Source organism: Mycteria americana, chromosome 5 (assembly GCF_035582795.1).
Source record: "Mycteria americana isolate JAX WOST 10 ecotype Jacksonville Zoo and Gardens chromosome 5, USCA_MyAme_1.0, whole genome shotgun sequence".
In the NCBI taxonomy this organism is placed as follows: Eukaryota; Metazoa; Chordata; class Aves; order Ciconiiformes; family Ciconiidae; genus Mycteria; species Mycteria americana.
Window position 1 is genome coordinate 61,363,339 of NC_134369.1, and position 13,495 is coordinate 61,376,833.

The 13,495-nt window shown below is 51.3% G+C and overlaps 2 long non-coding RNA genes across 24 annotated transcripts in view; one reads left to right on the plus strand and one right to left on the minus strand.

The window, feature by feature from the left end:
- Positions 1–6,234, minus strand: part of LOC142410663 (uncharacterized) — a 292,399-nt gene extending 286,165 nt beyond the window's left edge. For 5 of the 21 annotated variants that reach the window (XR_012775994.1, XR_012775976.1, XR_012775972.1 and 2 more), the window contains exon 1: positions 4,334–4,737. This is a non-coding gene — a long non-coding RNA (uncharacterized LOC142410663). Of the gene's footprint in view, positions 1–4,333; positions 4,749–6,118 lie in introns of those variants that run through there. The other 16 variants (XR_012775983.1, XR_012775990.1, XR_012775988.1 and 13 more) reach the window with 11 other exon arrangements.
- LOC142410667 (uncharacterized) overlaps positions 4,566–13,495 on the plus strand; it is a 65,450-nt gene continuing 56,520 nt past the window's right edge. For all 3 annotated transcript variants that reach the window (XR_012776003.1, XR_012776002.1, XR_012776001.1), the window contains exon 1: positions 4,566–4,881. This is a non-coding gene — a long non-coding RNA (uncharacterized LOC142410667). The remainder of the gene's footprint in view (positions 4,882–13,495) is intronic.

Genomic DNA, 13,495 nt, shown 5'->3' on the forward strand with positions numbered 1-13,495 from the left:
TCCAGTCAAACCCTGGTCTTTCTCTCTTCGCATCACAAATACAATCTATGTGTTTATACAGTGCTTAGAGCATTTTCATATAAGTCTGTATCATTTTGCAAAGTCGTAAAGTCCTCCAGGACCGCAGAAAATCTCTGGACAAAAGGAAAAAGAGAAAGAATGGGAGAAAGAAAAACAGAAAAGTTACTAGCGGTAGTCTGTGAACTTCATGAACCTATTACAGAAACCCCAGATGCAAAATGCAATATAGAGCTAAATTCCAGCACCCATTACTCACCCTGCTTTTGCAACATGAGTAAGTCATGCACGGAATAAGATACTGCCCTGCATGAGACATCCAGTATAACCTGGACCACACTGCATGAGGGATTTTCTATCCCAAAAGCAAAGAAGAAAAAATGACTGAAAAAGAAAGTAGAAGAAGATGATAATGTGAAAGTTCTAGGTCAACATATTATCAGAAAGACAAAGTATGAGTTGTAGTTACATATATATAGTTGCAGTTACATATCTATACCCTGAACTCTGATTTCAGAGTAGATACACATACCATGTTCTTGTCAGGCATTTGCCTGGGGGTAGATGATTTTGCTGGACGTTAAGTACCTTCTGGGGGAGAGCAGGGGGGTCAGACATTTTTTATCATCTTTAAACTTACTGGAATTTCTTTCCAACTTTGTTCTAGCTTCAGCTTAGTTTTGTCCAGGATTCTATCTAAGTGTACCCTACCCATTGTGTGAGCGAGGCAGACTTTAGAAATAGGAAAGAAACAAATGAGGAAATTGTCTCTTGCTTTTTCATTCTCTCCTTACTTTTTCAATCTTTCACTGTTGCACATGGATTGCAAGTTGCATTTCCACTAAGAAATGCAGGGCATATTAAATAAGGAGTAGTTCAATCAAACCACGATCTTTGAACATTGCTTTCTGCGTGGCCAATGGTCCAGTCTCTTCCCGTCCCGTTCCATCACCAGTCACCCCGTTGCGAGCCTCACATTGCCTATCTTCCTTCTCCGCTCTCCAAACACCTTCTCCTTTCCCTTTTCCTCTTTCACTTGCTTCTTTTGCTCCTATATACACAAGGACACACCTCTGCACTATCGTGCCCGATCTCTCAATAATAAAGCTGACATTTTGTATGAAAATTAAAAAGCTAAGTAACCATGACTAAAGAAGGAGGTGGGACTTCAAGAACAATGCACTGAGGAAGCAAAACTGTCTATACTGGGCTAATGTAATCTCTCTGTGGTGGCCAGAAGTGAACACTTATGAAAAAAATGGGAAAACACATTGTTTGGAGCAATCCCTAAGCTGGTAAGGTCTCGAAATTTCCATCAATCACTGGTTTGGGGATTTCCTGTGTAGTAGCCAGCACCCAGACTACCATGCTCCATATCCATACATTAATTTCCTCAATGAATTTTTCAGTGTCCTCTCATTTTTGTATTTGTGAGAAACAGTGATTAATTGTTGTTCAAATCTTTTTACAGAACTAATATGTGGTGCTTCCACTAGCATCCTGTGTGACTGCTGATGTGCTACATCCAGTCCATACAAAGCTATAAAGTTTTGTTTCATATCCAATCAGTAATCACAAGCTGGTGTTATCTTCCACAATAAAACCAAAACAACTATCATTATATCACATCTGTTTTCTAGCTTCAAGCAAGTGTTTAAGGGCAACTCTGGAACCATCCACATTTCTCAAAATACCTTTTCCAATTCATCACTCTGTAGTGCCAATGGTCATCTAGTGCAAATTAACTCATATGGTTTTGGATGTAAGCCTGACGGCGAATGCCAGCCCCTGATTTTCCACAGCCCAGAGTACACACATTCACAAGAGGTTGTAATACTTATAAAGCTTTGTTAAATGGCAAGTCTAAAAAGAGGGTTAATGTTGCCTTAAGAAGATCAGATGAACAAGGTAGTCACTGTAGTAGTTTTAGCCTGCTTTTCAAGAGTTACTGGACAACATGTGATATAAGCAGAACAGAGCTCGTATGTAACTCAGGAAACATGATTTTCAAGAAATTTCAACAAATTTGAATAAAACCCCTTGGGGTCCTTTCAGGTTTTGTTGACAATTTTTCAAGAATTTCTGTAGTTTCTGCAGCTGCATATCATAGGATTTCCAGAACGGGTTGACTCAGACACACCCAAGTATTCTTGTAGGGTTCTATTATTTACAAGGCACTCTGTTAAAATGGACAGTTATGATTTGGCTATACTCATTACTTTGTTTTAATTGTCTTCACATACTTTCACATATCTAGGTCTTGATACTGCTGGGCTTCCTAGCAACATGAAGAAACTTAAGACTTGATCCTTCAAAGAATTCATGACCCCAACCCAAAGAGTCACATTGACCTCGGTGAATTTTGGATCAGGTTAAACATACAGAACACCATCAAGAGCAACAGCAAAATCTAAACCTGAACTAGAGGGATAATATGGTCTGTCTCTATCCTTGTAATTTTCTGCAACAATACGACCTTCACAGTGGGTGAAATTCTGACCTTACTAACATCACTGACTAACCTTCTACGGAAGATTTCACCGATAAGGTTTCACTGATACATATGCCTTACGAGTTAATTCACTTATGCTGTCATTTCTAATTTGAGAGCGAGCTGCCTAGAAAATTGTCAGATGTTTATTCCTTAAAAATAATTATCAAAAGAAAGATGAGAGGGCTAGAGAATACTGAATAAATAAACTCAAAAGCTTAAGCGGTCAATTCCAATTTTTCGTATATCTGATGCAATTTTCTTAATGGTTGCAGCATAATTCTAAATTACTAACAGGGCATTTGTCTTTTTCATTTCTTTTCTTTCCTTCTTTTTCCTTTAAATTTGCAGCTGCAAATCAATGCGAACTCATTCAGCGATTACCCAGGAGAAAACTCCTATTTTGTAAAGTGAACATTGTGCTTTCGGGACCTCTCTGAAAACTTTTAACAATGTTCCACCCTTGGGCCTTTCCATCCTCCAATCCCTAGCTTGAAAGCTTGCATTCTCACTAGCCATCCCTTTTTAAATATGCTTTTGTAAAACTGCATTGAAGTGAAAAATGTTCACGAAGAACTCCGTTTTATTAGTTTAAACAGCAAAGGTAGCTCTCCTGCCTTGATCCTGGCATCTTATACATTTTAATTTTTTTTTTAATTTTGGCCAAAAATAGCAATAAAATAGACCAATTCCCAGTTTCCTATGTTACAGCCAACAAACTGATTACATTATTACTGGATAACATCACCTCTTTGGAATTGGGCTCCTAGCTGAGGTCTTATTATAGTAGTGAATTCACACCGCCACAGTTAGCAATGTCAGCATTTCTAATAGTCTCTTCCTCCTCCTACTCTCTTTTCTCAAAGGACTGAAATTTGGACTTAAAAATGAAGTTAAGGTTGAAGCACTGGCAACATAATCCCTGTCCGTAAGTCCACGGCTTATCATTTTAGCACATTTCTGACAAGCAGCTTTGGAGTATTTTTAAGTACAGGCCCAGCCATGCCTTCTTCCTATATCCAAAACTTGAGCGTGTGCCCGGAGAACGTAGCACTCATTGCCATTACCTTCGTGGCTTGAGTTTCTTAATAAACAAGCTTTTAATAATCTCTTAATTTTAGGCAGCCACTACTTTTAAAACTGTGCATCCAACCAATAGGGTGGACTGGAAGATGTATGTTGCCACAGCTTCACTTCAAAAATCTGTTTCAGAACAAGGATGTCATGCATGAAGCACGTTTCCCGAAAGCACTGCTGATGCTGAACTACACAGTGTAAAGGATCTGAAAAGGCTCCACCTGGGACCTCTGAGCAGAAGCGGGAGACCCGCTGCACACACATGCACACAACGTATGGCAGGTGTCTTCACGTCGCCATGAAGACATCTGCCGTACGTTCTAGCTGGGACGTGCCACGAGGACTCCATGGAAACCACATGCAGCTGAAACCCCGCAGCTTGTTTGCTGAACAGGGCAGACCATCAACGGTGCATCTCACCGCGGCTCCCTGGCACTCCGACCCTTCCAGGTCTTAGCCCCCTTCCCCTCCCTCACCCGCCGGTCAGCCGGCTCTTGGTTGTGTTTGCTTTTGCCCGGACGAACGCAGGCGACGCTCCCCGGGGCACACCGCCGGGGCGGGCGCCCAGCAGGGCTCAGCGCCGCTGGGCCGAGCTCGGGGCCACGGCCGGAGGTCGGCCCCGGCCCGCCCGCCCAAACCGGCCCGCGGGTTTCGCCCTCGGCGCCTGAGCGCAGCCCCTCCGGCCACACGCCCCGGGACAGGGACACGAGGGACGGCCACCCCCTCCCGGCCCCGACGGTCACTTACGTTGGGGCGGGTGCCGCCGGCAGCGCCGCCGGCCGCGGGGCCGGACCCCGGCCCGCCTCCGACGGGGGGTGCCGGCCCGGCAAGGAAGGGGGGCGGCCTCTCTTTCGGTGTCGGAGGGGCGAATATTTGCCGGGAAACCGGGCGTTATTCCACTCTGCCGGAGCAGAGGGGGCCGGGGCGGGGGGGGATGTGTGAGAGGGGCGGCGGTGCCCGGGGAGGGGGGCGAGGAGCGGCCGCGACGTGCCCGCTCCCCGCTTGACTGGCGGATCCGCTAACGGGCGGCTGCCGCGGGCCGCCGTGAGTCACCCCCCGGCCGCGGCAGCGTCAGCCTCGCCGCGGCGTTGGCAGCCAGACGAGCCGCGGCGCGGAGCCGCCGCTGTCCTCGGATGAACCCGGCGGGGCTGCCAGCGCCAGCCGAGTGCGCGCAAGGCGAGAGCCGCGGCTCTGCCGGCGCGGCGGCGTGCGACACCCCTTCGGCGGGGATGGCGGAGACGGGGCGGGGGGCGGGAGCGGGGGGGGGCGAGCCCCTCGGCGGCCGGGCCGGAAAGGTAAGCGTGGGACAGGGAAGGTGCGGCGGGGGCACGGTCACAAAAAGGGCACGGGGCGGGGGAGCAGGCGCTGCCCCCCGGGCCGCCCGTCCCCGAGGAGGCGGCTGCGGCGGCCCGGGGCGCGGGGAGGGGTCGGCGCGGCCGGGCCTGCCGCCCCGAGGATGCGGGGGGGGGGGGGGGCGGGGACGAGAGCCCCTCCGCGCCGGGAGCGGGGGGATCGCTCCCGACAGCGGGGATGCTCGTCGGTGCGAATGGTAAACAGCCCCCGGCCCTGCCCTTTTAAAACAATAAAACAATAGCATCCTATGCCCCGCGGTGCAAAGATCCGGCTCCTCTTGGGCGAAAGGTGTACCGTTGCCCAGCAGCCTTATCTCCCCGCTCCTGGCCGCGGGGAGCGGCAGGAAACCGGGGCAGCTCCTGGCAGCTGCCGGCGATGTCTCGAAAGCCGCGGGCAGGGTCACGGCCGCCTCCGCTCCCCGCGGCGCCCAGCGCCGCTGCCGCGCTCCCACCGGCGTGTCCCCGAGGTGGCGTAACCCGGGGGGCTCATCGCCAGCGTCTTCCTTTGCTGCCACCTGTCATCTTCAGCTTTTCCTTATTTCTTTGCCGTCCGCCCTCCCCATCCCCGACAGCTGGAGCGGGCGAGTACCTAAGGACGGGACAGGTTGCCCATGCGAAAGCACGGGAAGTTTGGACCCCGGGAAGACGCCTTCTGCCCTCTGCCCCTCTCCCGGGGCTTTCGGCCAGCCCTGGCTACCGGGCTGGCGTCCGCCGGGGCTGCGCTGCACGCCCACCCCGCGCCCTGCGGAGCGGGGGCGGTGGGGAGAGGGAGCCGCGCTCCCCCCGAGGAGCCGCGCCGGGAGGCGGGATGCCGCCGGGGAAGCGCTCGGCATCAGGGAGAGGCGCCCGGCAAAGGGCTTCTAAGGAAATTCTCCCTCGGGGAGCTGCGGGGGGGTGGGAGGGACGGAGCCCCTCTTTGCCCCGGGAGGGAGAGCCCTATCCGCACACGCAGAGCAGGTCGTCGCGGTGCAGCAGGTGCCCCCGGGCCCCTTCGCTTCTTCCCCGCTCCGTCCCTGAGAACAGCGCCCGAGAGAGACCAGAGACACCACCTTAATAGCCGTAATAATTAAAAACAACAACAACAAAAACCCCCTTCTGCCTGGCCTTAATGATCCTTTACACACATTCCCCGCCCGCTCCCTCCCCCGTCCCCCCAGTGAAGGGCACTGATTATCCGCACTCCTCTGCTTGCCGAGAGCGCAGCCTGATGAAAGGACTTTATCCTCGAGTGACTCCACCGCTTGCTCCTCCTCCTCTCCCCAGCCCGCCGGTCGCCTCGCTTCGCTCTCAGCCCTAATTGGGCTCTTGCTAATATGATTAAAGCCCAGTTAAATGTTTCTTGATAAATCTTGTCAAGAAAGGATCCCCCCCCGTCCCCTCCCTCTCTCTGTTGGTTGTCAGAAGCCCGGTTACAGACAGGACATGCCCGGCTCCTGCTGTTCATACTCTGGTGGGAAGTTGGCATTTCACAATTGTTCCTTTAACAGGGTTGTTTTGGAGCCGCTCCTGGGGATTGTTCCTCTTCGGGCCGGGCTTGCTGATAAGAACCGCCCGTGGCTTTTATGTAACACGTTAGGATTTGGTCCCGGTCCCAAATCGCGCTGTTTCTTTAGCCTTTTATTTCATCCCCCCGCCCCCCCGCTCCCGCTGCTGAGCTCTTAGTAGCCTGTTCCCGGAAAGGCTCTTGCTCGATGCGAGCCGGCCAGGCGCGATCGCCCGTGTAAAAGCCGCGCAGGTCCCGGCGGAGCTGCGCGGGGGCGGAAGGTGCGCACCGGGGCGGCTCGCCCGCGCACAGCCGGCGGCGGGCAGCGCTGCGGCGCGGTGTCCCGGCCACGGCCGCCCCCCTCCCCGGGAAAAGCCCCGCTTCCTCGGCTCGTCTCTCCGCTCCGGGAGGGGCTCTCCCGCTGCTGCCCGCCCTTGTGCGAGGCGCCCCGGCCCTCCGCAAGTTTTACGGCAGCGCTCATGGCAGCGAGCGCGCTCCCTCACCTTAACCTGCATCTGTTTTCTGGTGGTTTCCCTGTAATTGGGCTCGGGGGTTAAACCCCATGCCGCCCCCGATACCACTTGGGGAATCTGGTTGAATTCGTAGGAATTAGGAACCGGCAGACGGTGGTGGAGGGCGAGGGTGGTTCCCCGGGAGCCGGGCCCCCCGCGGCCGGCCGCGGGCTGGGAGCGCTGCGCCCGGGCTGGCGGTGAGGCTCGGCTCGCCCCGCCGGTTCGGGGGTGCTCGTTGGTGGTGCTGTTGGCTCGCTCGCTTTTTGGTTTTTAGTTTTCTTTGGGGGTGCCGAGCTTCGGCCGGGGCTTTTCGAGGGCGTTTGGTGGTTGCGGCTTCCGGGAACTGGGCTTGGGGGCTGCGGGGGGGTGTAGTTAGTTGGGGGGACGGAGGGGCCTGTTTGCTCCCCCGTCGGGCCGCGTGTAGCCACGGACTGGAAGCCCTTCGGTCCGCGGCCGCAGGTGGCATTTCCCCATGGCCCACCGGGCCCCGGGCTCCAGCCCGCGCCCCTCCGCCGCAGCCCGTGCCCCGCGCGGGGGCAGAGAGCAGCTGCCGCACCGCGTTTCCACGGGGTACACGCACTGCCTTCACCCGTGGGAAGCGGGGGCACAGGCCGCCGGGGTCATGGACCGGCTGTCTCTGTCCCCCACCCCGGGGAGGGGGAAGTGTCCCCGAATCCCTCCCGCTCGCCACCGTTTCAAGCCCGCGGGCTGCTCCTCTTCGTGCCCGGGGCTCGCCCGGGGGCAGGCGGCAGCGCGCTGCCCGCCCGCCCTCGGGGCGCGGGTGAGGGTGCGGGGACAGGACGGCCTGCGGGAGACAGCGAAGGAAGAAGGTCAAAACCAAACAAACGAAAAATCACCCCCGACCCTGGGGAGCGCAGCTCCAGCAAAGGCCCCTGTTCCCTGGGCAGGGGGAAACCCGAGCCAAGGGGCAAAACGGAGATCGGCCTCCCCGCCGAGCCCTGCTGCAGCCCGGCCGCCCCGCGCTGCCTCCCGGCGGCGGGAGCCCGGGGGCGCGGGCAGAGCCCCGGCGGGGCGAGGGGGCGCGGGCAGAGCCCGGCGGGGCGGGCAGGGAGCGCGGCGCCGAGCCCCCCCGAGGCGGGCAGGGACCTGCGCCCCGGGGGGCTTCTCCGCGCCGGTTCGCCCCAGGGGAGCGTCGGCCCCCTCGGGCGAGGTCTCACCCGTGGTTTGAGGATGGTTCTCCTCTCCCCTCCCCTCTCCTTCCTCCCTCCCCTGTGTGTCCCCCCCGGGGGGGGTCTGGGTTTGTGCGAGACCACAAGAGCTGCGGCCCCTTCGCCCCGGGGCTGTTGATTTACCTGAGGAGAGTCCCAAATAAGAAGCTGTTTGTGCTCTAGCTGGAACGCTGGAGGCTTTCTAAGAATGGCGCTTTTCTTACTCGTTTTTTTTTTTTTTAATTTAATTTTATTTTTATTGGTACATTGGACCAGCCTACAGCATTGCTGGCGTCTTTCCACCAGGTGCCTGGGGCTCAGAGGAAAATTCAAATGAATCTTAAAATTATGAGACAGTTTCCCTCCCCTCCTCCCAAATAAAATAATTATAAGAGAAAGAATGGGTACAAACTGGCCAGGAAGGGATTCAAGCTGGAAACAGAAAAGCACCTTCACCCCACCAAGAGTGCTGAGGACCCAGAAAGGCCTTCCGCAGGCGGGAAGGAATCAAAGCAGCTGGAAGATGGAATTTGACTGGTTTGTGAACCAGCTTCTGAGATGTGGTTACCACCCACAGCGAGGGACTTGACCCCGTGATCCAAAACATCCCTTCTAATCCTCTTCCTATAAAATAATATTTTGCCTTTCTATACACCGAAAGGATCTCCAAGTACGTTTCACACATTAAACTATTCTGCTTCACAGCACTCTTGTAGGTACCAGTCCACATTCCCATTCTATGGCAGAGTTAACTGGTTTGCTCCAGGGGTCACACCTGGGGCTGAGGGCACTGGCTGGGTCGTGACACCCAGAGCTCACATCACCACCCAGCACTCCTCTGCTCACTGAGGTCCCAACTGAGACCGATGCTGTGAGAAGGCTACCTGCAAATCCAAGAGGCTGCTCTGCAAGGTCCAGGAAATACCATTTCTGGATGCTGTTTTAAAGCTAAGTATACAGTATCAGGAAACACACCTGGAACTGGAGGGTTTAGGTTTTAGACTCTCGGTGTTTGACTATTATAATTATTTAACTAAGCTCCATTTAGTCTTGATAAGTAACCCCTGTTGCTTTTAGAGGAATCTTGCTGAACTTACTGGAAGATTTCCTGCTCACCTGACTTACAAAAGCAATCGTTTTCTTTCTGAATAAATGGAGAGGACTGGCTGATCCTCATGCTTTCGATGTAGACAGAAAAACCTAGACTCAAATCTACTTGCTTTTCTTATGCAAATCTTCTCACAGGATTAGAAGGGAAAATAAACAGCAGTCCAACCTTAAGATCTTTTTCTTTTTAGAGGCAGCCTGTTGTATAAATCTGAAACAGAAACTGTTTTCATTTGAAGATCAAATAGAAGTTATCTAGTGAAGCTGACAAACAGGGGCAGAATAATCTGTTTGCATTTTTGGGAAATGGATAGCTCTGGTTTTGTTTCAAGGCAAGTAACTTTTAAATAATATTTAACGAAATAATTGACCTTGATGTTTAAACTACAACTTCCTTCACGTCATTAAGCACACTGTTTTTAAAAAAAAATGTTTAGTATCTGAACTCTGGCATTCATTCTGCTAATCTCATAATAACATTTGTTTCTCGTGGAATTTTGTTTGATGAACTCATCGGTGAAAGAGGAGAGAAGGAGTTCAGAACAACATGAGCTTTACAGCTCATTTATATTTTTTTCTTCCTGAAAAATAGCAAAAAAACCATATGCAGAATGACTTTTCAGGAATAATTTTTCAGATGGAAGGAACAAGGAGAAGCTTTGTACAGCTGAACCATAAGCCTTGGGACAAACTGTTCTTTTAACATATATTCTGACTTTTAAAATACATTGCAATCCTTGACTACAAAAAATGATTTTGTGGAATTTGTCCTCATGATAATTAGGGTCTGAGTCTGCTTTTGAAATGTGAGAGAAATGGAACTAACTCCATAAAGTGTGTCTATCACGTAAAGCTTTTAGGACAGCCTGATTCACACTATATCCTGCTCTTTGTTCAACTGACAGATTTCCAACTGCGAAAGAGGCACATATCTGGGGGCTGCTATTATCTAAGCTAAATATGTACATTTTGGATCAGTTCTATTTTATTTGAATACTCACAACTTCTGCTTGGGGATCTTAAGCATGAAAGGATTGCAGAGATGTGCATTTTATTAGCTATCTTTGTACATGGACAAAGGTGCATAAACATACACATTTACTAGTCTCTCTGCTCTGCAAGAGTTCAGAAAATTACACGCAAAATTATTTCAAATAAAAACAAACAAGCAACCGAAAAACATACACATTACCATGCAAGAAAGCAGGCAAACAAACAAGGTGGGGGAAACTAAAAGCAATAAATGAACTTGCAGAGTTTAGCCTAATTTTTATTTGGCTGTAAATGAAAAATATCGTGGCAGCAGTGGGTATGTTTTTTTAAAGTTACGTGATCCTTGAATTACAAAACACTGGTATCTGCCTAAACGCTGTTGTGTACCCTGCACGTCATGTACTCATACACAGGTGAAAGCTCTTCCTTTACCCCTCCTGCCACATATTTTTTCTCTCCAACGAGTTCCTACTTTCAATATGTGGACATATGAGGAATGGGGTTGCTTTACTCCCAACAAAAGGACACGTAGCTAACATTTCCACTGATTAACAATATTTGAATTCCCTCCCCAGTGCACAAACAGTCAACTCAATAATGATTGCAGGCCTGGGATCTAGAGAACATGGTGGTGTTACACAACTGGAGATGTGACGTTATCTGGCAATCTGAGCAGGGTCACGCTGATCATGGGACAATACAAATTCCGTGTCAGGCATCATGTTGATGCATGTCGTCTCAACTTCACACAAATGTCAAGAGGTGCAGGCAAGCACAAATTAACTGGCAGAGTCATCTCCCATCTCAGCATTATCCTCTTGTCTCTTCTTCCCCTATGGCAGAATTGGCACCTCAGAGCATCCCAGTGCAGTCCCTTAAGCTCCAGTCCAGCTCCTCAGCCCCGCGTACTAGGCACCAGCTGACTGACTGGCTAACCAGCTGTGTCTGACAGAGGAGCAGCAATCACATCAGGACAGATGATGTGTGTTTGCAGGAGGTATAGCTACTGGGCAGTGCCTGTTACCCCCTTACTACAATCCCATGCTGTGGCTCAACACCAACAAGTGAAGGGTGGAGGCACCCGCATCCCTGTGGGGCTATTGTGCGGTTCCCCTGTCCGCATAGGCTTCCTCCGTGCCTGCTAAGCTGTATTTTCACCACTTATGTGCTTATGCAACTACTGCTCTTCAGTTTTACAGGGAACCAGAACATGGCACCTGGGGATGGCAGTTCTTGACCTGAGATGCTACAACAGAGTAGCAGTTGTCATTCACCTGTAGTTACTTGCAGAAGCTGCTGGTCCTTTTTTTTTTTAATTATGAGCTACAGGGAAACACAGTACAGTAACTCTTCCCAGAAAATTGGGTGCTGTCCTTGCTATAAGTCACATCAGACCTATAACTTGTGTGTTTTGTGGCATGCAGCTGACACCCAGCCGATATGTCTTTTCCCAACAACTGAACACAGCCTGCAACATACAGGCAGTGACAGGAGATGGCATTTCAGTCATACTGGGTAGACATGCTCATACCATCTTCTGCTACTCTGATGGTGATTTGTGAGGAACCCACCTGGCATATTGCCTCTGGCCAGGGACTAAACTGCATCTCCTCGGCATAGGCTTTAAGCAGGCAGCTGTGCAAAACCGGGCTTCTCTGTGAGAATGAATACACTCTCTTCCCTCTTCCCCTGAGGACAATTTACCTTGAGATTGTGCTGGACCTTGGGAAATTCCCTTACCCCAATACTCATATCAACTGCCCTCACACCAGTTTAGGGAGCCAGCGACAGTGACTGTCCTAAAATTCGTCAATCTCCGGTTGTCTTGCTTTAGCATCTGCTGTCCTAGAAGTCTCTTCTTATGAAGTACGGGTATTCTTTGTATCCTCTGCTGAACTGGTACGGAGCATTTTTGCACACTGCAAAACAGCCTCTGAATATTTCCTCCTGTATATCAGTGCCAAATTCAGTGGTTCTTATGGAGATCATGTCAGTCAACTTGTAAAGCTCTTTGGGGTCTGTAGGTAACATGCTATGCAAACACCCCTGTCTACTGCTGCTTCCCTGAGTTTAAACAATATCTGTCTGGATACATTTCCTTACCCTTTCCTCCAGACATACCTCTGGCTCCGTCAGAGAGCCCTGGGGAAGCTGAAACCATGATGAAGGCGCTAGCAGTGTGAATGCATAGAGGATTAAGACTGCTAGCCGCTGCAGCATGTCACTTCTGCCTGCGACTTACTAAAGCAGAAAAGTCTTGTGGCTGACATGTCCTCCACTTCACTGGGTTACGAGACACATGCCAGAAAATGTGTCAACCCACTCCCCATCTCCTCAGCATTATTAGCCCAGGGAAGGAAACACAGCCAAAGAACACGCACACAACTTTGACAGGTTCTGCCTAATCCACCCACATAATGACATTTCTTATGCTAAGTGCCAGAGCGGTGTAGGGAGGCCACTGCCTGTACCAGCTGCTGGCAAGTCAAAGTTAGTTTCATGGTTATGTTTAAGAGATAGCCTGACGTTACATTAAGAAGTCTTCGTCTCCTGTGGTGCAACGCTCAAGAGAATGACATCAAAAGCCTTCCTAATTCACCCCCCGGGTCATTTGATTATAGGCATGGCACAGACCCGTGCTGCCCCAGGAGACCGTGAGTCACGACGACATCCATGACTATCCTCTTATTCCACGGAAGGAAGTAATGTGCTTTGTGCATAAAACAACCAGGAGTAGATTACATCGTCCCTCGTGTCAGCTTAGCCCTGCTGGCTGTCGGGGCAGGCACTGGAGAGGCGAGAGCAGCCTCTCATTTCCCAGCCTTGCTCCTTCCCACCCCTACCTCATGGAAGCTGTTCCTCCCCATGCTGGGACACGCCATGTGGGCAAACCACACGAGAGGGTTTTGCTCAGCCAGGCGAGGAAGAGGACGTTTTGGCTCTCTTCTCCGATGTGGTACAGAGTTACGTCACATGGTGAAACATCCATCTCTCCTCCAATGGGACAGGCGTATCTGATCATGAGGATGCTGTGTGTTCTCCATCCCTTGGCATTTGTCCTTGTAATTAGTCTATCTGTTTCTGATTTATTTATTTTCAGGCAGTCTTCTGCACCCTTGCTCCCTCACTTGGGCACATGGGGCAAACCACAGACTTGCCCTTAAACTACACAGAGAAATAAAATCAGAAACAGACTAACCACAAGAATCAATAGCAAGGGGCAGAAAGCACATGACTGGATACTGCAGTTCCCTTCGGAGATCCATCTGCCTCGAAATGTGATGTAACTAGGC